Raw genomic sequence first — 23,932 nt, forward strand, 5'->3', positions numbered from 1 at the left:
GACAATTAAATATTGTTCATTCTTGTAGTACAAGATATGATGTCTTAAGGTGTGTTCAACTTTGGTTTGATTATCACACTTTGGTGCGATAGTTCTGTTAGTCGTGTTCGTGTGGATTTCCTCCCGGGGCTCCGGTTTCCCTCACAGTCCAAAGACATGCGCTATAAGTGAATTGAACAAACTAAATTGCTTGTAGTGAATGAGGGTCATGAATATTTTCCAGTACTGGGTTGCAGATGGAAAAGCATTCGCTGCGTAAAACATATGCTGGATTAGTTGGCGGTTTATTCCTTTATATGAATGAATGAGTTCTGTTTTGTTTATTTAAATAAATGCAAATGCTGAAATCTGTTGCAGTTTACAGTTTTTCTCAGTGGCTTTAGTGCATTTCTCACAACACATTTACATTTGCACAACAGTTAATGCATGTCTCAAAACAATTAGTACAAACTGCAAAACCTAGCTGATAACCTCCGAAAGGGTGTCACTTGCTCAAATTAGATAGCTTATTCATCAAAAGCAAGTATTAATGTCAACGAAAGTGTCAGTAGCCGCATTATTCACTATCGGGCCAGTGCGAGCCAGGGCTTTTATCGGGCCAGGCCGGGCCGAAAATCAGTGTCGCGTTTCCACTGTCGGGCTAGTAGCTCGCAGCGCGTCACGCAAACCCCGCCCCCAGAACATCTTCCAAATCGAACGTCACTCAATCCGCTCACTTCAGCGGGAATCAGGCAGATAAAGCACACCACATCATTACGAAACTATTAAAATTACGACAACCAAAACAAACAAATGACACATTACTGTACAGCAGTACATTTCATGTCTATATGCACATACCTGTGTGTTCTCATTCATCATATTCATTTACTCGCCGACCGACTGTTGGCATCGAAATCCAGTGGTCTTGCCACTAACGGAGGGACCCAGCGCAGGGAGCGCACACATCCATAATATAAAACCACATATATAAAATTCTCCGTTAATAACTCGATATAAAATGTATTTTATAACATCCTCATTTAGACAGACGCTGTCCCGCACTCATCCCAAATGCTCCGGAGAGAACTAACACATGAATTTTTCCCTATAAGCTTTATGACACTAAGTTAGGTGATTCCCTTTATTTAAAGATGTTGCTTATTATATCTTAAGTCAAGGAAAGTGTTAAGTGTTTCAGCACATAAGAGCAGCACGTAATAAAATATACCCTATATTTCGTTGCGCTCAGCAACTATGCACTAATAAAGCTCTTCGTGTATAAGCTTCCTTCTTTAATTTTACTACGTCATATAAAAACATACACACTTGTTTGAGGACACAGAACATTTTGAACTTGCAGTTATCCCCGATGCGTCTGTAAAGTGCTGCGCATCTGCAGACAGAAAAAAGGGCGCCTAGTTTCTGCTTTCACTCACCCCGAAAATGCTCTGTTTGCATGATTTGATTAATATCATTGTATCCAAATACTTTATAAATAATATTTAAAACATTCTCCAGTGATTATTGTTTTTAGAAAATATCTAGAATAATTTATTATATAATTTATTATTTTAGAATAATTTTTTTCACAGAGGCTTTTGAAAAAATAAGTTTAATAAGGCTTTAAAACAGTTTGATAAAGTATCTAATTGTTATAGCTAGCTTTTTTATTTTTAAATTTGTTTATTAATTTATGTGGTTTTTATTTTATCTGATATTTGTAATTTTTTAAATTATAGGCTATTTTATCTAGATATAACTCTATTGTTTTGAGCCTACAAAAATGGACACGAAACTTGTAAAGTGTAAAGTCTTTCTGTTGTATTCATATAGTATATTATCTTCAAAATAAATAAAAACAATAAAAATAAAAGAAAAAAGCCGCTCGTGGCATCAACATAGCTATGAAGGGAGTGCTCTTTTCCTCGGTCTCACACACACACATACAGGCATCTAAACACGCACAAACACACCTTTTAAACTTGACAAAAACTCTCGAAAACCTTTACTGTCTGCTGTGTCTTTAATATGGTGTAAAGATTATTATGCATTATTGAAACATCAAGGAGGATGGAGCAAAGAAAAGTCACTTAAATTTAAAATTACTTTATTATTTTATGTAACAACCTTACATTTAAAAGAGAAACATAAGGGCGATCATACACAAAAAGACCCCAGCCTATAATTTGTTCCAGATGTTTTCTTTCCCTTATTTATTTATTTGTTTATGTGTTTGGCTCATGTACTCGTGTGCGATTGGAAAACTGTCCCCGCCTCTCCTTTCACTCTGCCCCGAAGCCCCGACTGGGCCTCTTTGGCCCAAGGTATTCGGCGGGCCGAAAAGGCCATCCGCTGGCCCCAAGAAAGCTTTAGGCGCGATAGTGGAAACGCGGATAATGTCATCCAGCTTAAAAGTCCTGCCACCATTGTTTATAAACAAGATAGTCAGATGAATTTGTAATGTTTTCATTATGAAAGTTTACTCAATAAGTTTTTTCCAATGCAAAAAAAGTCAGATTTTGGTGACACTTTCTGAAAATTCTCAAGACAGCACTATAAACTATTTGCACAGCCATTTGAAAACTACAGTCAAGTTAGACATTACTGCATTTAGTGAGGTATCTGAGTACAAGACCCTAAATATGTATGTTTCACATTTTTACTGCAAATTCTAATTTATTCACAGCATTGTGCAAAAGAATAAATACACCCTTATTTACAACTTCCTTTGGGTAGAGCTGTGCGTAACTGTAAACAATATAGCCGTATATATTGGAAATGAAACTACAACACACAGGTCTGGAATATGGACTGTCTGTAGAGCATTTACAAGTTTAGTTCATTTTGACTGGCATGACATAAGCAAATGATAATGTTATAAAACAGCAGAGAGTTGTATGAAAGCAGTTGATGCATGTCCAAAAGCATTTGCAATTTTTTGGAGGGAATGAGAAATAATTACTCAATTTCCCCTGCAAATGACTAATTGTTTTGTGAAATGCATGGACTGTTGTGCAAATGTAAATTGTGTTTTAAGAAATGCATCAAACAACTGAGAAAAACTGTAAATTAAATAGGAATATGACATAAACCAAACAAAAACGTATAGCCCACCACATATTATTTACTATGATCAGTTAATCAAATAAAGAGTTCGTCTAGAAAATCGAATCTTTCCTTCTTTCATTGCTCTTTTTGGTTGGGGCCAATACACTAAAAAAAGAGAACCATTATTGTGTCATCTCTTTTATTACTTACAAACCATGCCTTCAGTCTGAGGTGCTTATCAGTCATATACTGTAAAGATCACTGAAGACCACACAGATACACACACACACACACATCCCATCCTATCGTAATGCATTATTATTATTATCTGCTGAGTCTCGGCTCTGTAAAATGAGTTTTCCTGAACTCCATTAAAAGCAGTGCTTGTCGTTCCCCTGGGTCAGATTTGCATGCGCCGCTGCAATGCACCTCAAAATGGAAGATGTCCTTCCTCGTCTCTCCTCCCCCAGCCTCATCTGGGACAATAAGTGGACATATGACATTTTACAGAGACCCCCGTCTTCTCCGCTCCACTGCTGTCCCACCTCCCTCCTGTTCCTCCTCCCCAGCCACTCCTGGCTCAGTCATCAGAGAAGGGGAAGAATATTGCGAATGACACCACCAAATCAGCTGTAAATAGCGGGTAATTTGATTGACATCTGGAAGGCTGTCATGGGCCCGAATGGACTGGCAAGCAGTTAGTTGAGTACAGAAAGAGGTGGCTTTCCAAGTAAATCACTTCTTGTCCAGTGGGGCTTGTAGCAGATTATAATTGCTTGTCCTACCTCTCTGTGCAATTTCTCCATTACTTCATGCAGAGTCGTCTTATTGAAAACCAGGCTGTCCCTTAAAAATTCACATGCTGTCACAGGTCCGATGAAAAATGACTAAACATGAGACACATTTCAGAATTCATTATATGGTATGAGCTGTTTTCCATTACAATCATTTAAAACTTTAGAAAAAAAAAACATAATAAAGAGTAAATTCTGAGATTAAATAAAGCATGGAGAAGGCTTTAGTGACAATCACAATCAAAGTTTGTCATAAAACACTTATTCATACATGCAAGTCCTTCCCAATGTTTACACTGAAATATTAATTTTAAAAATAAAACACTGACAATTAAACTTGAAACAATAAGACAAAAACCTTTACAGATTAGCGCCACAAAAGAAAAGTTTGCAAGAACCATAAAACATGTTTTTAAACCAAAATACAATGCTGTTTGTTATTTTATGAGTAGTTAGTGGAATAATTTGTTGGTCTGATATATACAGTAAATTGATTTGATTGCTTTAATGCAATAGCGATGTAACATTTAATCTTGAAAGTAAGCTGAAAGTAAGATAAATTGTGTGAATAATGTGACCTAAGTATTGCAAAATGTGTCCTTGTGAAAAAAAAAAACTTGATAAATATGTAAGGTGTTAATGTTGTGGTAAGAAACTTGTCACACATACACCAGCATGGTACAAGCACGCTCATGTAAGTCTTCACAAATGAGTTTAGAATCCACATATGTAAATAACACATTATGCCAATGTGATATGGTGTTCTGCAGGGTGGATTCGTAAAAGACACGCTTAAACATGTTTCATTTATGGCTTAAGTGGAAGTGCTATATTCCTGTTACACTTTTTTTATGTTGTGTCAGCTTTATTATGTAGGTTTGTGCATGTAATACTGCAGTTTATAAATCAAATAGTCCATGAGTGAAGCTGGTTAAAAAGTTAACTCTTTATCACGTTTGAAAATAAAATGGCATCTTCCATTAAACCTAAATCTAAAATTTATTCAATATTAGGGATGTAACGGTATCAGAATTTCACGGTACGGTAATACCTCGGTATGAATGTCACGGTACGGTATTTATTGAATCATTTACAGGAAAAAAAAACTTTTGAAAATACTCCCAAAAAAGTGCCAAAAGTGTCAATGACATACAAATTAGCCATCTATCTGTTAGCTTTGAAACAGGAACTTCAATTTTAATAACAAAAAATTATTAAACCATGTAAAAAAATAAAGTTTCAATTTAGTATTGTTAAAAACTCATCACATTTAACATTTAATCACTCACTTAGATAGAGATGGGTTTAAAGGAAAATTATCATATAACTATAATCTGGTAAAAGCTGGTATCTCTGGGCATTTACAATGTCCCCTGCAACAGAAAAAACCCCTCTCATTTGGGACTGAGGATTCTGGGACAAGAGAGATATGACTTGGCCCATGTTGACAGCAGTGGGGTAACGTTGTGCATTGTCTTTCCCCCACTTGAGATGACAAACCATGAGTGAGATAGAGATCTCTTTGCGGTACAAGTCAATGTCTGCATCAATCTGAACAGTGTGCTGTGTTTCTGCAGTCCCCATGACTGTTATTAGTCGTATTCCCCAACTTGCAGGCACGTGCACACATAGGGCTCAACCTGTGCAGTGCACATGCCCTTTTTAGTCTTGGATAGAAAATGCCCTTCCAAAACGATCAAAAGTGCCCCCGCGACGCGACACAACCTCCGTCCAGTCCAGCCCTTCAGTAGGCGCGCGATAACACCTCTCTTGAGTATGCGCGCTCAACCCCCCCTCGGCGCTTTACAATACGCGCGCCACAACACAGCTGATCAGAACGCGCGCGACAGCACCGCTATTCAGCACGCGCGCGGCGACAACACCCGCTTTAGGTTCGATCATTTCCATCTTTTTTTCATCTCCGCTACTAGCAGCACACTCCATTTCCGCATTACTGGATCTGTAGCGACAACAGACCGCAAAGGATTATGGCCACGCCGGGGCTGATGGGAAATGAAGTTCCAGCTACCTCCCGTTCGCTTCATTCGCCTGAGCAAATTTTCTCAGAAGACCTATAGTTTTACCGAGTCATGCGACTTCGGTAATATCGAAAAAATTTAATATTGCGGTATGACGGTATTTACAATACCGTTACATCCCTATTCAATATTAAATTGTTTTATAAAACACAAGAACAACATTGTACCAGCCACAGAGCTGACTAAGCTGGAAAAATCATGTGAAGTTATGTATGGATGCAAGCTTTAAAAATGTATTCGTTTTCAAACATACACTATGGTGTAATACTGTAAGTCAGGGGTGGCCAACTCTGATGCTGGAGAGCCACAGTCCTGCAGAGTTTTGATCTAGCCTTGTTCAGGCAGGGAAATCAACAGCATGCTGCATTCCCTCATACTGTATTGCTCATTGCAAATATTTACCATTCTAAGCACTGATATTAATGTACACACCATTTGTTGTACAATAGCAGTTATATTTACAATTTGATCAATTTTATTTTAAAAATATATACACATTCAGAAGATCCATGCAAATCCAGAAGAATGTTAGCAACATCTCCAAGATGCTCCGAAAAACCTACCTGCAAAGATATCTTAAAAACTGTATTTTCACACAAGTGACTACAACTTTGAACAGTAATGTAGCTTTGCAGGTAGGTTTTTTTAAGCATCTTAGAGATGTTGCCAAAGTTCTTTAGAATTTATCAATAATCTTACTGTATATTTACAATTAATGACAAAATAATGTTTGAAAATGTAAATTGATATTTAAAACAGACATTAAATCTTTTTTTTTTTTTGGTGAAAATACTAGTGGCTTTTTTTCTTATTTTATTTTAATTATACATAAAGAAAACAGTGACTATAATATGATCAAGTTATTGATATTTAATTTGTTATCCTTTGTATTAGATTAGCATTTACTCTTCAGTGCATGTTTTCTTTCAATGTCACAACTTAAACAATTGAAAATGACTTATATGAAAACATGGTTTGCGGGGAGGGAAGACACGAGCCCGCCTATAAGGGGGGACTAAATCGTGGCTGAGTGAGCATATGGGATCGCCAGCGGGGATCGCGCATAGCAGGCACCTTAACCCAAAACGTGGGCTGACCAGCGGGTATGCCAACAATGTAACGGGTCATTACCTGACTCCTCCACTGCTAGGGACCTCAGAGGAACTCTGCAGGGTTCGCCAAGTGAGAAACTCAACTGATAGCGAGAAAGTGCATGTATCTCTGTGTAAGGTGCATCAAGTGTGTTACAGCACCTTAACCGATTTTTTTCTCATTCACCAGGGTTTCCTAACACCCTTAAGGAAACCGGCTCTACTAGCAGATTATAAAATCTTGCAAATATGCTAGGTGTCACACAGCCCACAGCTCTACAGATGTTTGTCATAGAGGCGCCGCGTGCAAGATGCGATGCTCCGAGTGGAGTGCACTCTCACCCCTGGGGGACACGGCTCGGCCTGGCTCTGGTAAGCGAGGGAGATGGCATCCACTATCCAGTGGGCCAACCTCTAGATACGGCACGTCCCTTCTGCCGACCACCATAAAAGACAAAAAGCTGCTCAGAGGATCTCAAGCTCAGAGTGCGGTCTACATAAACTTGCAAAGCGTGAACAGGGCACGGTGATGAAAGGGCTGGGTCTGCCTCCTCCGCGGGCAGCACTTGGAGGCTCACTACCTGGTCCTTAAATAGTGTGGTAGGAACCTTGGGCACATACCCAAGCAAAGTGAGAGTAGGCCGGCCTAAATTCCAGGCACGAGTCACTGACCGAAAATACCCCCTGGTCTCCGACCCTTTTAATCGTTACCAACGCGACTAGCAGAGCTGTCTTCAAGGGCAGAAATCTCAAGAATACTGAGTCGAGTGGTTTGAATGAATAGGCTGGATTTAATCGCCTCATGCCTCTGAGGAACCGGATGAAGAGGTCATTCCTTCCCACGGTGCTGCCACCCACCGCATCATGATGAGCGGACATGGCAGCCACATGAACTTTCAGTGTGGAGGGCGACAGCCTGTGCTCCAACCTATCCTGAAGGAAAGAAAGCACAACGCTGATCTGGCAAGTTCGGGGGTCTTCTCGGCAAGAAGCACGCTACTCAGTGAATAGACTCCACTTCAGGTTGTAGGCATGCCTCTGAGAGGGTGCTCTAGCCTGAGTGATGGTATTAACCACTGCCATCGGTGAGTTATCTTAGTCTTCCTCTCTGCATTTAGGGACCACACGGGGAGGTTTCAAAGATCTGGGTGAGGGTGCCAGATGGTGCCCTGTCCTTGAGAGAGGAGGTCTTTTCTCAAAGGGACCTGCCAGGGAGTGGCTTTCGCGAGGAGGGAGACTTCTGACATCCCAAGCCAGTTGGGCCAGAGAGACTCAACTAACAAGACCTGCTCCTGTCCTCCCCGACCTTGCACACTAACTGCGCGAGCAGGCTCACTGGGGGAAACGCATATTTGCGCATGCCCTGAGGCCAGCTGTGGGCAAGTGCATCCATGCCTAGGTAGCCCTCGATCAGGGAAAAGAATCACTGTGCTGAAGTGCTAAAGTGATCTCATATGGAGCAATATGAGCGGTGTGACAGTGACTGGAGAAATATGAGCGGTGTGATAGTAGCTGCAGACGCCATATGGCGCAGGAGCACTAAAAAGATTTTAGTGGAACTACTATTTTCCTTTCGAACTCTCTCAGACAGTTTAGCATCAGCTCGGTGGTCTCACCACAGAGGTGCGTCATCATAGTTATCGAGTCCAGCTTCAACTCAAGAAAAGGATGCTCTGCACAGGGGCGAGTTTGCTCTTTTCTTGTTTGACCTCAAACCCCAATAGGTCAAGGTGCCGGAGCACCCTGTCTCTGTGCATAAATGCTGCTGTGAGTGGCCAGTCGTTGAGATAATTGATTATGCAGATGCCTGCGAGCTGAAGGGGTGCTAGGGCAACCTCTGTGAGCTTGGTAAAAACCTGCAAAGACATAGAGAGCCTGAAGGGGAGGACTTGCCTGGACTGCCAGGCTGCCAGACTCGACCTTCAAACGCAAACCGCAGAAACTGATGGTGACGTGGAAAAATGGAGACAAGAAAGTATGCGTCCTTCAGGTCTATTGCTGCGAACCACTCTCGATAACTTACGAATCAGATGATGTGCTTCTGCGTAAGCATTCTGAACGCCAGCTTGTAAGACATCCGTTTAAAATGCGCAGCTCTAAGATTGGCCGTAGCCCACCACTCTTTTTGAGTACGATGAAGTACGAACTGTAAAACCCGCTCTTCATCTCGGCTGGAGGACCCGGCTCGATTGCATCCTACACAAGGACGACATCAATCTCCTCTCGCAGGAGGCTGTTTCGTGAATTGAATTGCATGGCCGAGTCTGATCGTATGAATGAGCCAATGCGATGGGCTTGCTCCGCTAACCAGCCTGGCAGAGCCCCTGCAAGTGGCTTTATCAGCACGATCGCTGACGCATCAGCGGTATGGCAGCGTGGAGTGGGAAGGTTGATCCAGGGAACGCTGGGGTCCCACGAAAGAGCAGGAAGCAAGAGATTCACTTTCACCTTGCACCCAGGCTCCAGAGGAGGGGCTGGAAGTGTGAGAGAAGGGAGACAGTCCTCCCACACCCGGCAAGCCACTGGCGAAGTGCACTGATCCTGCAAGCTGGAAGGCATAGCTTCCCAAACTGGCAGTGTTCGGGCTATTACATCGGGGGAAGGGGAAAAATGCTCTTTCATTGAAATTTTAATGGCGTTAAAAAACGCCATTGGTTGTGGAGTCCGGCCCCCCGCCAGGGAAAGAGCAAGTTCACTCTTCTCTGAATGGTCCATCACAGGGACACTTTGCTGTCCTACAGTTCCGCTGATAGATAACTTTGCAGACTCGCATCCGACTGCTCCTTCACCGCCGGCACTCTTGGACCATTAATGTGACCATCGTCCTTCTCAATGCACAAGCAGCAGACTTAGTGGTCCGAAGAGCATAGTCGGTTGCGGTGCAGAGCTCGTGTAACAAGCCTGGGTTGGAACCACCCTCGTGCAGCTGGGCCAGCGCCTGCGCTTGGTAGCGCTGGTAGGTGGCCATAGCGTTCAGTGCGGAAGCAACCTGGCTGTGTAGGCTCTGGTTCTGAGGGAGGCAGATAATCTGCACGCTTTGGATGCCAGATGAGGTTGGCCCTGCCGAGAGTAGCATGCTCAACATGTGGGATCGTCTCGTACTTCCTGGTTGCTCTGCCATTAAGGGTGGTGTGGGTGGAGGCGCACGCAGATCATGCAGAGAAAGGTGCCCTCCAAGACTGCTTGAGCCTACTGTGCACCTCCGGGAAGAAGGGGACAGAAGGCATAAAAGGTCTGGCTTTCCTACTATCCTACACGTAACACCCATCTAGTCAGTCCTGCCACGGGGCAGGGGGATAAATCATCTCCAGTCCCACGGCCATAACAGCCCGGGAAAGCATGGCCAGCATGTCCGCTTCTGGGTACTCAATAGACAATGATAGCCCATCCTCCGATGCAACAGTGGACATCTGGTCCTCGGTGTCATCAAGCAAATGGGGTGACTATCTGTTTAGACAGATCGCTTCTCTTTGCTTGAAGTTTGGATGGAGCGCTTGGAGGAGCGAGTGGTTCGCGAGCCCGGGGGCAGAGGATTTACTTCCATTGGAACCCTCAGACCTGCACAAGTGCCAGCCGCAGTGCGGGGGACAACTGGGGTGGGTTGCCCTTTTACAAGAGCGAGCTGCGATCTTAACTGCGCAACAGACATGCCATCGCAGTGATGGCATGCACTGCCCGCGAGCACTGCATTAACATGATGGACCACCAAGCATAAAACGCAGTGCTCGTCCCCATCATGCAAGGACAGGAAACCACCGCATCCAGAAACACACGGTCGGAGTGACATCTTGTCTTGATTCCTCAGCTTGGCGCGTCTAGCGTTTTATACAATAATAATTATAAGTTGGCACGCTGACGCCGCCAACTCATTGGCATTTCATTGGCCCATTTTTGTACTCTTTCAGATGATTGGATTCTGAGAAAATCCCCATAGTGGAAGTTTTCACATAACACTAAAGTTGCCCTCCTGAAGGGGAACAATATTCTTTCTTTCTTTCTTTCTTTCTTTCTTTCTTTCTTTCTTTCTTTCTTACCTTCCAGATAGAGAGAAAGAGAGAGAGAGAGAAAGAAAACACACACACAGATGGGTTCACATATAAGACATCTGTATAGTCTGTGTGAAGATATGAAACATTGTTTTACCCAGAAGTTGATTCACGTTAGAGGATTCAATGCTCTCATGGCAATGGTCTCATGGCAATTCATAACTTTTTGAATTAGTGGCTAATTCATATCAATTCATTTTTCATTCATTCAATTTAGTATGGTTTGCATATGCTCCAATGGCGGTTAAGTTTACAGATGTGGTTTGATTTGGTGCCATGACTCCTTTTAAAAATTTTACATTTTCGCATTACTCGTACGAATTAATCACTAAACTGACAAACATAAAAAAGTTATGTCTCCTTGTGAGATCAGGCTGGAGGATCGACACATAAGCACTGAAAGGAGACATGTGCCTGCAAAATACATTGTTCAGTCTGAAATGTGTGTGTGTGTGTGTGTATGTGTGTGTGAGTGAGTGAGAGTGTTGGGGTGGTGTGTTTGGGGATATTTTCTGTCTGATGGATGAATATAATCTGGATACCCATTCATTTTCTATGGTGGTCACTTTTGACCGGGAACACCACAGGTGTAACATGGTTGATTAAAACGCTCAAAATTTAATGAAAGAGGTGATCATCACTTTTATATCTTTAAATGCATCGTGTGGAGAATATCATAGGACCTTGAGGCAATCAGATGTAAAACAATATTTATGAGTGTTTTAAGTTGTAAATCTGTTAGATTTGAAATGAACTTGACAGGAAGGTTAATGACAGTTGACACAAACAGTTCTCATTCATATTCATGACATGTATTTTGTCTTGTTTATAAAGTGTCATAAAGTGTTACGAACACCCCTTTAAGCAAAACGTTATTTTTGTCCCATATAAGAGCTGATATATTTTATTATTAGATTTTAATCCCCCTGCTCCCATGACCCTAATAAGTATGAAGTGGTTTGAATGAAATAACCAATTAAAATATAGTTTGGAACAATTTTAAGCAGTCATTTTGAGCTGTCACAGCATCAGTGACAATTATTTGTCATGTACAGCTGAAAGAGAATTATTATTATTTACAAAATGATATTTAACAGAGAAAGAACATTTTCACAGTATGTTTGATAATATTTTTTTTCTTCTGGAGAAAGTCTTATTTGTTTTATTTCGGCTAGAATAAAATCAGCTTTAATAAAAAAAAAAAAACATTTTTGTTGCCCCTTTAAGCTATATATTTTTCCAATAGTCGACAGAACAAACCATTGTTATACAATAACTTGCCTAATTACCCTGACCTGCCTAGTTAACCTAATTAACCTAGTTAAGCCATTAAATGTCATTTTAAGCTGTATAGAAGTGTCTTGAAAAATATCTGGTAAAATATTATTTACTCTCATCATGGCTAGGATAAAATAAATTAGTTATTATAAATGAGTTATTAAAACTATTATGTTTAGAAATGTGTTGAACAAAATCTCTCTCTTAAACAGAAATTTGGGGGTGGGGGGGGACAGGCGGCCTTATAATTCAGGGGGGCTAATAATTCTGACTTCAACTGTATATATTTTACTTTTTATTTTTTAACAGTGCCTAATTCATTTTAATGACCTCCTGATCTTTTTAAGAGATTGGAGACTGAAGCATTTGACACAGCTTACATTGATTTGTATTTTATAACTTCTGGCAAAAATCGCACACCCCTACAATATACAGTAAGTCACTGCATGCCACTGAAGTATTTTTTTTCCTTCTGACAATTAAGAAGTGACTTATTAGTTAAGCTTTTCCCTTGTTGTACAACTGATGTGAATGTCACAGAGAGATTTTAGTGTTTATTATTCACACAGTTTTTTCTTGTCTTTTCTCCTGCCATGTGCTCCTGATCCCCTGCTCTTCCCTCTGCTGTCACACTCTTTAAGGTAAGTGTCTTTTCTTTCTCCCTATAGGCAGGTAAGTGACAGAGTCTTACAGAGCAGGTTAAGACAGAAGTGTTCGTTCTTTGCTTGTGTGATGTGGGATTGTGCCAGCAGCAGTGCCCTAGGCGAGCAGGTGCAACACTCTGGGCAATTAAATGCTTGTGTAACATAAGTCAATTCAGCGGCACATGCGAGTGTCAAGTCTAAGCAGTGTATGTGCTGTGTGTGTCTGTGAAAGAAACTGTCTGCGTGTGTGTGAAGGAATATGATCATTGTTTGTTGTAATTGACAGTAACTGAGCCAACAGGCTGGGTTTAATAAGGGTCAAGTGTGAATGGCCCCCTAGTTATGTAATGTTTAAATGAGTCCCAGAGGAGAAGTGTGCACTCTTGTCTCCCTTTTCCTGCCCCAACTCACCCGTAGTGTTTCTGTGTTTCATTGAGCATTTTGGAATAAAGGCTAGATTTATGTTATCACAAACTACTGACCTTAGAAATCTTAAGTTTTTTTAAGTGAACAAAGGCAGAAAAATGCCATAATTTTGTATCATTTTAGAAAACAACCACAAAGTCCTTTTGTTATTATTTATACATCACCTGAAAGTTGAATAAATAAACTTTCCATTGATGTATACTTGTTGTTTTAATTGTATACTTATTAAGATATGGCAAAATTTGACCAAGAAACAACAGTTTGTATAACTATTAAACTGTAAATCTGGAATTTGAGCGTTAAAATCAATCTGGATATTGAGAAAAATGTCCATAAAATTTTTTAATTGAGGTGCTTAACAAAATCAAACTGCTTTTCTTGGAACATAATCCTTACTAAATATTCTAATGTTTTGTTTTATAATAAAAAATTTTAGACCTGTACAGTGTATTTTCAGATAATTGGATTTTGTGATCCAGGTTCACAAATAGTTTGCATGCTGTATTGGATTGGATCTATTGTATAATAGGCCTGAACAATATGTCGTTTGAGCAACGGTATAGCAATGTGTGTTTCCGCAATAGTCACATTGCAGGATTAAATTATTTATTAAACATTAAAAGATAAAGATGTTGTTCAATAATATTAAATCAAATGATTTATACAATTATGACCATGTTATTTTACTTTTGATTGTTCAATTTCTATTTTTGAATGCTGTTAAGACTGCTCAGAAACCATAAAGCACTGTTTATTTAACTCTTATTTTTGATCTGTTGTATTTATATGTGCTTGTAATTTATTAGATTTTATCTATCAGCTTAGCCGATCTAAAGTAATTACATTTTTTAAAATAGAGCTAATCATGTCATCTGGTGAGACTGAATTCATATTGCAATTCACATTCCAGCAAAACAAAATCTCACAATGTCAGATTTTTCCAATAACGGGCAGTTATTATGAATAAAGCTAACCTACTGTATAGCTTTGTTCATGTAATTACTAATTTTCTGCAAATACTTCCCACTTGGCTCATACTGTAATTTACATTCTGCATTTTTTAATGAACATGCATATCATAAACATGTTTGAGATAAATACAGATGATTTGCTGTTCATTTAATGGAACTGCTTTTGATGACAACAGATGCACACACTGATGTATTGTCAGAAAAATAGTGTACATTGTCACATGTTAGCCAATCAAACATGCACTGTTAAAAAATACAAGTTGCAAATCCATACATGTTGTCCCAACACAAATTGATTAGATTATCTTAACAAATTTAAGTGCACTGAACATAAAACAATCAAGTTGTTCTCTCCCAAAAAACTATTTCAGTGCATTTTAATAGTTTAAATAAGTAAGAGTGCGTTAAGAATGGGTTGTTTAATAGGTTTTGGAGCAAATTTGAACTTGCCCCTGGAGAAAGAGAGAGCATGAAGTACTTTTTTTTTTTTTTTTACAAAGTATGCACTATAATATGTCTCTCTTTTATTCTCTGAGACTGAATACAATGACTATGCACTGGCATATTTATCAAATGCACTCTCAGAAATAAAGGTACACAATCTGTCACTGGGGTGGCCCCTTTTCAAAAGGTACACTTTTGTACCATACAGGTGGACATTGGTACCTTTAGGGTACACTTTTGTATGACATACTATGAGGTATAGATTTGTACTTCTTTTGGTATAAATATGTATTTTAAGGACCAGTTGGAAACAAATGTAACTTTTGAAAAGGTATATGCCTCAGATTTTGTACCTTTATTTATGAGAGTGTGAGGTTGTCCTTGACTTTTTACAGAGTCACAGTCTTACATTTTATTTTACTGATTTGTATTATCTTGTTTTTACTTAGTCACATATTTTAATTACACGGTTTTTGTTTCATCTAAGGTTCAGGGCAAAAAAAATATTTATTCATCTTTATCCGTTTTATGTTTACTTGATGTAGATTTTCTATACAAATTGGGTAGTAGTGTAACATGCTTGGAAAGTGTAAAACTTTTGTATGTGCTTCATTCTTCATTCATTTTCTTTGCAAGCACGCAAAGAAACATGCTAATTCAGAAATGCACAGGAGAATGGATGCTAATTAAATGCAATTTCCTGTGAGCATTTCATATTTATATGCTCTGCTACCGCCTAAAAATCATATTCTGTGATAACTGATAATTGTGTGATAACATTTTTTTCAATTTTGCAAAATAATTTGTTAAATGATTTTTAGCAAATATTCAGTGAAAGTCTTTTCCAAACATCACATTTGACCTCTGCTGTACTGTATATGGCCATTCTGAACATGCATTCGACATTAGGACATTGTGCAGTGGTGGCTTTTCTTTTTGTTGTTGACCATTATTTGATGCATTTAGTGTGTGTTTATCTTTTTGTCCAGGACATTACTGTATGTCTCCTGTCATTTGCATGTGGCATTCTTTTTCAACCCTGAAAGGTTTTAGGTTTGCACAACCTGAATGCAAAGCATGCATTTCTGTCACCATAAATAACCCCAGGAGGTTCAGAAACACACCATCTGTAAGCATTGAGGTGAGAAGAGAAAGAAATAAGGCAAAGTTCTGAGGACAGCAGATTGAAGAATGAGAGGAGACGAAAAAAAATTGCTCTAGACAATAGTCGTTTACCATGACCGACCCCCCTCACACATACAACTAATGAGGGGAAGGACTATTATTCATTGTAGTCCAACTAATCGTCCAGCGCTGGTGATTTTGTCAACAGCATTGAAAGGCTAGACTGAGCTACACACAGACACACACACGCACACACACACTCCGGAGGACTGAGTGGAAAAGCATGAGACTGCACAGCAGTGGCTGCTCTTGTTAGTCCATTAGTTAGCTATGGCAGCACAGTCGGCTAAAGAAGTGGCCCTAATGGCTCCTCAGCAATAATTACTATCTTTTTGTCCTCATTCGATTCAGAGGGAACATATATTTGCACTCCAACAACCTATAAACATTGGGCATCCTTGGATGGTCTGGGTTACACAGCTAGATGCTGGTTTGTTGTACTTTTTTCAACTTCGTTTTCTGTCTGTCTGCTTCTCTCTTTGGGTCTTTCTTTCAGTCTCTTGCTCTCCTTCCATTTACTCTGATCCGTCTACTTTAGGACAAAGACTGAAATTAGAGGTTGCACATTTGTGGCTCTCGCCCATTCGGCCTATAATGTGAGAGCTGTACACAAGTACGTGTTTGTGTGTCGTCTGTATATTAGTGGCCTCCATCAGGGCCATTGAAGATGTGGGAAACATCAGACATGATTGTGTTTAGGTGTACTTACGATTCGCCTAGTCTATCATCAGCTTCTGTGTGTCTTATGTGTGTGTGTGACTAAGGTATTCTCCAGGATGTATGAGATCAGAGGGCAACAAAAAAGCACAGATACAAATCTTGAAACATTTAAATCATATATGATGAATTATATGTTAAGGATGATGATAAAAGTCTTTGAAAAATGTCAAATGTATGCAGACAGACGGACGGACGGTCGAACAGACAGACATACACATGGATGGATGGATGGATGGATGGATGGATGGATGGATGGACAGATAGATTGACAGACAGACAGATAAACAGAGATAGACAGATAAAAAAAATTAATGAATGAATAAACAGAAAGTGAATCTTCCATGGTTGTGTGTCTTTGCATCCCTCTTGTTCTCCTCAGATGGGCAGTGTCTTCTCCATGTGATAATTGTTTTAGTGGAGCTGGCAGCCTAATTCAGCAGTATTATAGAACACAAAGGGTCATTTCAGAACCATGAATCATTAGAGCTAGCCTGGTTCCAGCTTTTACCAATGCTATTACATCTAGTTCTCAGAGGACTGGCTTAAAAAGTCAGATAAATTGCCCCTGTGTAGGTGCTCAATTGGTTAACTACAATGACAGCTTTTCTAATGGGGGTTTCCGACATCAAACATTTATAAAACATAGCTCAGGTTCAGTGCAAAGCCTACAGATGCTTGCACAAAAGAGGGTGTCTCAGTGCTTTTAGTTGTTTTCTTTGTAATGTTCTGATAAGCATACTATAACCAATATAAACCAAAATTAATAATATAATATAATATAAAATAAAGGGTGACGTGGTGGCACAGTAGTTAGTGCTATCGCCTCACAGCAAGAAGGTTGCTGTTTCGAGCCTCGGCTGGATCAATTGGCATTTCTGTCTGGAGTTTGAGTGTACTCCCCTCGCTTACGTGGGTTTCCTCCAGGTGCTCCTGTTTCACACGTCAAGGGTATGTGGTATAAGTGAATTGGGTAGGCTAAATTGTCCATAGTGTATGTGTGTGAATGAATGTGTATGGATGTTTTCCTGTGATGGGTTGCAGCTGGAAGGGCATCTACTGCAAAAACATATGCTGGATAAGTTGGCGGTTCATTCCACTGTGGCAACCCGACGAATAAAGGGACTAAGCCGAAGGAAAATGGACGAATGAATGAATAACCTGCGCTATGGTTGGTTTCATTTTAGCTTACCATCAAAACACATTTTAGATTAGACCCCTGATTAATAAAAGGACTCAGCCGAAAAGAAAATGAATATAATATAATATAATATAATATAATATAATATAATATAATATAATATAATATAATATAATTGTAATGACGTTCACGGCCCTTTGGCCGCCGGGAAGAAGGAGGCAGAGAACCGACGCAGTTTTTAAAATATTTATTTATAACATGAACGGCAGCTCCTCACGGAGACTGCCGTCTAAACCAAAACAAACGGACGGCAGCTCCTCACGGGAGGGTGGGGGTTGGCGCCACAGCACCCGCGAGACCTATATGAGACGGACCGAGAGAAAAGGAGATGGAAAAAAAGGAGGAAAGACAGAGTAGACCGAGAAAGGGGAGAGAGGAAAAAAAAAAAAAAAATTGGGGTTCGGTTCTCCAGACACGCTGCCACTCGGTCCTCCACCAGCTGAGAGATGCGACGACGTGCTGGGAGCCCTGTGGAGGAATCTATCCACCCGTCCGTCTTCTGGCGTCCAGTGGCGGCGGTTCTCCTGGCTGGCTGGCGGCATCTCTGGTCTCCTGCTCCGCTCCCGCTTCGGTGGACGGATGCAGGCTCTGGCATCATGGCGGATCGCCACGACTCCCCTGGGTTCTGTGGGATGGCTCCCTTCAGCACTTTCCCCTCCGGTGGTGAGCCCCGCGTCCCCTGCTCCTCCCCATGCTGGGAGACGGCAGCAGGCAGATCCTTTCCTGGCCAGCCTCAGGCCACCCCGGCACTCTTGGCAGACGAACGGGTTTCTCCCCCACTCGTGTTAACTCCCGAACACTCGCTCCCTCTCTCAGCGGCGAGGGCATCTGGGCAATGCGTCCCTTCTTCTACCGGGTTTCGGCACCACTGTAATGACTTTCACGGCCCTTTGGCCGCCGGGAAGGAGGCGAAGAACGCAGTTTTAAAAATATTTATTTATAACATGAACGGCAGCTCCTCACGGAGACTGCCATCAAACTGAAAGCAAAAGTAAAATATGTCCGGGCCCGGTCCTCTCTCAGCTTCTCCTGCCATCGTTCCTCCTTTTATCGTCCAGAGCTCCTTCCGTGGGATTCGAAGCAGGTGCGCACCGCAGGTGTATCCACTTACGCGGTGGCCTCACTCCGTTCCAACGGCTCTCGGCCACGCCCCCCCGCCACAATAATATATTTACACAGTACACTGGGTAGAATAATAATAAGAACAATAATACATATATCTGCAAGCAGCAATAATGGGGCCAACCACTTAAGAGGCAGAATGAACAAAGCAGTACAGAGGCCATGAGGAGCAAGCTCTACAGAGGCCATCAGATCAAATCAGATCAGATCAGAAACAATGAGTTCTGAATACATTTGAAGTTTATTGTATTTAAAATATCAGAAAATCATGAAAAAAAATTATTGCATCAAATATTTATTGGTTTATAACTTTTGACCAGGCGAGGCAGTGGGCAGTATAGTGCTGTCGCCTCACAGCAAGAAGGTCGCTAGGTTGCTGGTTCAAACCTCGGCTCAGTTGGCGTTTCTGTGTGGAGTTTGCATGTTCTCCCTGCCTTCGCGTGGGTTTCCTCCGGGTGCTCCGGTTTCCCCCACAGTCCAAAGACATGCGGTACAGGTGAATTAGGTAGGCTAAATTGTACGTAGTGTATGAGTGTGTGTGTGAATGTTTGTGTGGATGTTTCCCAGAGATGGGTTGCGGCTGGAAGGGCATCCGCTGCGTATAAACTTGCTGGATAAGTTGGCGGTTCATTCCGCTGTGGCGACCCTGGATTAATAAAGGGATTAAGCCGACAAGAAAATGAATGAACGTTTGACCAATAGGTGACACTGTTACCAAATTTATATGGTGTGTTCAGTGCAAGATCACAATGACACACATCAAGTTTGTTGTCAATAAATTGAAGCATTGCAGAGTTACAGACTCAGATATAGTTCCATAATTCCAGAAAACAAAAACCGTTACACCTATCGGCGCAAATTCCATAACATTGTATCAGGATAGTCTGAAGAGGATCTGTTTCAAATTTGGTGAAAATTGGTGTCATAAGCTATTTTTCCATTCAAAAATGCGAATGAACTTTATGCGCAAAACTGGATTATCGAATTTTAACTGGATTTTCTTATGGAATAAAAAGTTTATCCTACTCAGTTATGCACAAATGTTTTTTATGCGCAATTTTGTTAAATTTGGTGAAAGCATTTACGAGATATAAGCAAAAGTAGCTTTTTTCATTTCTCCTATGTGTAGGCAATCCAATATAGTTGTCATGACACACAGGAAGTTCGGTGTGAGTTTAGCGTTGCTAAGATATAGCTTTAAGTATGATTTTGCGTGCTTTTCAACAAATTGAATTTCACATAATTTTTTATTTAATTTTTGTGAAAGTTGGACAAACTGTCTTGGACGAGTTTGAAAGAGTAGGTTTCACGAACAATTAAAAACAGAAAAAAACTATACCTTACGATTTTTGAAAATTGGTGTCAACTTGAATTGTCATAAGCCAAGGATAAAGGGAACATTTGGTTTTGTGGTCTACGGTTCAAACATTGTAAACATTTCAAAATAGTAAATTTGGACAAGTAGTGGTGCTAGCGAGTTTGAGTTAGAGGGTCCAAATTTGCTTTGGTTAATAAGAAGATTGTTCTCTACCAGTGTGCCAAATTTCATAACCTTTGAACGAACTTCTATAAAGGCTGCCATTCAAATTGCAGCAGAAGAAGAAGAAGAATATGAACCAGAACAATAACAATAGGTGCCTTCGCAGCTCCCCTGCTTGGCTCCTAATAATAATAAATATGTGGTAATACAACTCTATTAATGTCAAAATAAAGAAAAAAAGCTTTACTGTCTTATTATTAAAATATCAGACAATTTGACCTTTGATAATGCCGAATTTCTGGTTATAAATTGTCATGAGTTGCATATGTGTATAACTGCTGGCAAGCTGCAAGTTTAAAGAAAATGAAGCTTTAAATTTAAAATAATAAAATTGATGAAGATGTGAGTGGTGCTTACTGTGACAAAACTCGGGACTGGGCAGATGATAACATGATTAGCATAGAGTTAGTATGATGCTAACATGATTAGTATGCAGATTTATTAAACCATTTTTTCAGTATGAATGATATAAATCAACAACATGTATGTTTGGATTTACATTGCTAGGGTTAATGATCATTGATATTTATAAGCCCAGCCTCATTGCAAATACATGCCTTGGTTAAAAATTTTGAAAAAAAAATAAGCACATTGTTTTAGGTACATTTTGTTGTATGTTTCAGATAACAAAGCTCTAGAGGGTGCTGTCTACATTTTTGCTAATTAGAAAAGTGTTACTTAAAGTAGATTTAGTTGTATGTTTCAGATACATTTTTGTCCTGTACACATCCACGAGAGGGTGGGGCTTGTCTTAGGGGCCATATATTGCTTCCTTTACCAATTTCACAAAGTTCCTGAGCTGATGCTCCTGAGGTGTCTGCCATTGCTAAGCTACCATCTTTCTAAGTTCTCTTTGAAGATCCACTACTGAACAACCCTTCTGGAAGTTCTGATACAAGTTTTATTTGTGGAGAAAATGAAAAAATAAGTGCTCTACTACATTTGTCTTAGATTATTAATCTACCATTAATACGGAAATGTGCGTATTCAATACAAAGTGTGAGGCTGATTTATGGTTGGTTCTTGTCACATGACTTTGGTCACATGATGTTTTTGCACCCGTTGGGCTCTTTACTTCCGACCCTTTAGAAAAGTCATAGCCACACTATTTCTCAATAGCCTGCATGATCTAACTCCTTATGCAAGGGTCTATGATAAATGGTGCAGGATTAGTTATAGGGCACAATTTTGTTTTGCTACGCAGGCAACACTAAGTAAACAAATTGCATCATAAAAAAATCGAAATGACATATTGTTTTTTCAGGCAGCACGGTGGTGCAGTGGGTAGCACAGTCACCTCACAGCAAGAAGGTCGCTGGTTTAAGCCCCAGCTGGGTCAGTTGGCATTTCTGTGTGGAGTTTGCATGTTCTCCCTGTGTTTGCGTGGGTTTCCTCTGGGTGCTCCGGTTTCCCCCACAGTCCAAAGACATGCGCTATGAGTGAATTGAATAAGCTAAATTGGTCGCAGTGTATGTGAGTGTGTGGATGTTTTCCAGTGTTGGCTTGTGGCTGGAAGGGCATCCACTGCATAAAACATATGCTGTATAAGTTGGCGGTTCATTCCACTGTGGCAACTCCTGATTAATAAAAGGACTAAGCCGAAAAGAAAATGAATGAATATTGTTTGTCAAGAGTTACAGGGGATGGCTTTTACACATAGTGTTTACGCAGTGCTTCATGTGAGGAACTTCCTGTTCTGTGTGTAATTATGTTTACCTTTATGTATATAAGTGCATATGCAAGTGTGTGTACAAGTATAAAGATGTGTACGATAGACTCCCTAACACTCTCACACAAACCAGAAAGAGACCCCTGGAAATCTGAAGCTCCCATCTCTCCAAACCACAGTTTGTTTGGTTTAGTCATCTCCTCTTTCTTTCTGTCTCTCTCATTTTCTGTGATTGGTTTATACACAGACCCTTCTCCTTCATTTGATCACAGTATGGCAGTTCAGCTCAAGACCTTTCCCTTGACTTTGTTTACTACTGAACATTCAGCGGTGAATATGTTTTGTCACAAAAAAAATGTAATAAATAAAAAAAAAAAAAACTTACAGAGGGGCAAAAAAGGAATCAGGAATAGAAAGTCAACAGTGTCTTAAAAGTTTGATCTTTTCTATTCTCTCTTTCCCCACATCCACAAAGCTCTGCACTATGAAATGAACTTTTAATAACTAGATCCTGTGTGAGATTTTAACACTTTAAAATGCTGTTAGAAGTGTGACTTTGTCTAAGGCCCTCAGTCAAACTGAATAATTAGTGGGATTCCCCTCTGATTTCAGCATTTGATGAAGAACATATTTTTAAGGATTAAACCAGGAAGTGTGGTTTGACAGAATAAGACATGCTTAATTACTGGCTTTGATTTCTGGTTAGGAAAACATATGAAGTATCACAAATGGCCCACACCAAGCTGCAGTGATGGAAGCCCAGTGGCTCATGCAGATGTGAAAGTCACTGAGAGAAGCCTATAACTGTTGTGCCCTTGATCAAGACCCAAGCTCTCAGTAGGGAAACTGCATTTAGTGGACTGTCAATTGCTTTGGGTGAATTAAATGCACTGGAACTCATTTACCTTTTCCGTGTCTGCCAAGTAATATAGTATAAAAAAGGCAAAAGCCAAATCTTTTCACAATACATCAAAGAAAAGCTATTGTTCATAAAATCTGTGTGGTCTAGATGTTTAATCACAGCCGGGGGTTCACCAGCTTGTTTTCTTCCATTATTAAAGAAATAACAGCACAATTGTCAGAAGCAGGCAGGGTAAATGCCTTCTTTAGAGTTACACAGGTGAAGCTCATTATATTACTGGACTCAACAGTCAACTATCAACTACATATAATCTTTGTTGATACGTCATTTTGTAACCTACGAAAAACACTTTTTGACTGCATGTTGTTTTGCCAACACACTCTCATAGCAACTTGGAACATTTACATGTTGGCAAACTGGTGGCTAATTTGAATGAATCCAATGAAGTGTAAGTTTTTGGGGTGGACTTTCATGAGAGGGAGTGGATCCAAGTCCAGTAGATTTTTTTGTTTTGTTTTAAATGTTCATGATAATTTAATAAAATATATGAACAAAACTTTTGCAGTGATGGGTTGCAGCTAGAAGGGCATCCGCTGCATAAAACATATGCTGGATTAGTTGGCAGTTCATTCCACTGCGGTGACCCCAGATTAATAAAGGGACTAAGCCGAAAAGAAAATGAATGAAAGAATACATAAATGAATGAGAAAACAAAACCAACATGGACTAGGCAGTGAAACTGGGAACATGAACTGGGAGCATACAGCCAACAGCAAGCAACAACTGACTCTGAGTGACTGAACACATGGTTATTTGTACAGAAGATAATGAGGTAGCAAGGTGGAGGAGTTAATCAATTACTATAGCTGCAAA

The 23,932-nt window shown here is 40.2% G+C and overlaps 3 protein-coding genes across 7 annotated transcripts in view; 1 reads left to right on the top strand and 2 right to left on the bottom strand.

Annotated features, from left to right (window-relative positions):
- The window catches only part of sh3gl2a (SH3 domain containing GRB2 like 2a, endophilin A1), a 527,445-nt gene that overhangs the window by 320,090 nt on the left and 183,423 nt on the right, over positions 1-23,932 (bottom strand). The window lies entirely within an intron of this gene.
- The window catches only part of bnc2 (basonuclin zinc finger protein 2), a 194,527-nt gene that overhangs the window by 34,110 nt on the left and 136,485 nt on the right, over positions 1-23,932 (top strand).
- Positions 2,393-23,932, bottom strand: part of LOC147846851 (uncharacterized) — a 707,546-nt gene continuing 686,006 nt past the window's right edge. Inside the window, exon 3 of the mRNA XM_087237236.1 lies at positions 2,393-2,720. The gene's annotated coding sequence lies outside the window, so the exon portion shown is untranslated. The remainder of the gene's footprint in view (positions 2,721-23,932) is intronic.

Source organism: Danio rerio, chromosome 1, assembly GCF_052040795.2.
Source record: "Danio rerio strain M-AB ecotype USA chromosome 1, GRCz13ab, whole genome shotgun sequence".
Lineage (NCBI taxonomy): Eukaryota > Metazoa > Chordata > Actinopteri > Cypriniformes > Danionidae > Danio > Danio rerio.